Source organism: Heterodontus francisci, unplaced genomic scaffold, assembly GCF_036365525.1.
Source record: "Heterodontus francisci isolate sHetFra1 unplaced genomic scaffold, sHetFra1.hap1 HAP1_SCAFFOLD_102, whole genome shotgun sequence".
NCBI lineage: Eukaryota > Metazoa > Chordata > Chondrichthyes > Heterodontiformes > Heterodontidae > Heterodontus > Heterodontus francisci.
Genome location: NW_027140380.1, coordinates 2,361,085 through 2,361,762, shown reverse-complemented (window position 1 = coordinate 2,361,762; position 678 = coordinate 2,361,085). Strand labels below are relative to the sequence as shown.

At 41.9% G+C, this 678-nt stretch overlaps 1 non-coding gene across 1 annotated transcript; it reads left to right on the top strand.

Annotated features, from left to right (window-relative positions):
• The first annotated feature begins 604 nt into the window (after nt 1-604).
• On the top strand, nt 605-678 carry trnat-agu (transfer RNA threonine (anticodon AGU)). Its single transcript has one exon. It is a non-coding gene; the product is annotated as a tRNA-Thr (tRNA).

Genomic DNA, 678 nt, shown 5'->3' with positions numbered 1-678 from the left:
CTGACATGTGGATCCATGGGAGGATTTGAAAGCTGCCCCAGCGTTGGAGCATACAGTTGCATCCATCCAATAAGAGACCGAGTAGAAGTGACAGTTCAGTCAGTCGAACATGAGACTTTTAATCTCAGGGTTGTGAGTTTGAGTGCCATTCTGTTTTTCCCTTTTTTTAGGCTTCATTAGCAGAGAGTACAAGGATTGTTTGACGTGAAATTCAACAACAGTATGAGAAAGTCTCACTTTGATTCGGGACTCTTATCTCTCTGCAGCATCTCACTGTGAAAGATTGAACTTTATCTCATTTCCTTCTCAGCACAGGGTCAGTGCGGCTCAGTGGGACTTCTGGCTGTCTCCCGCTTCACAATCCATCAGTGCTGAGAAAGCAATGGGGAATATTACTCACATGTTGTATTCTGTAAACTTTTGGAAAAAATTGAATTATGTATTTACTTCCAAAACATTCATTCTCAGTTCTGGGAAAAATACAGTATATGATCGACTGTATCAGGAAGTGGAAAAAGTTAAAATATGTTGTGACCAGTGGAGAAGTGGGATGAGAATAAATAGTGCCCTTCTCTGATTTCAACTGCGCAAGCCTTTTCAATCTGGCTCTGTAGCTTAGTTGGTTACAGCACCTGTCTAGTAAATAGGAGATCCTGGGTTCAACTCCCAGCAGAGTCT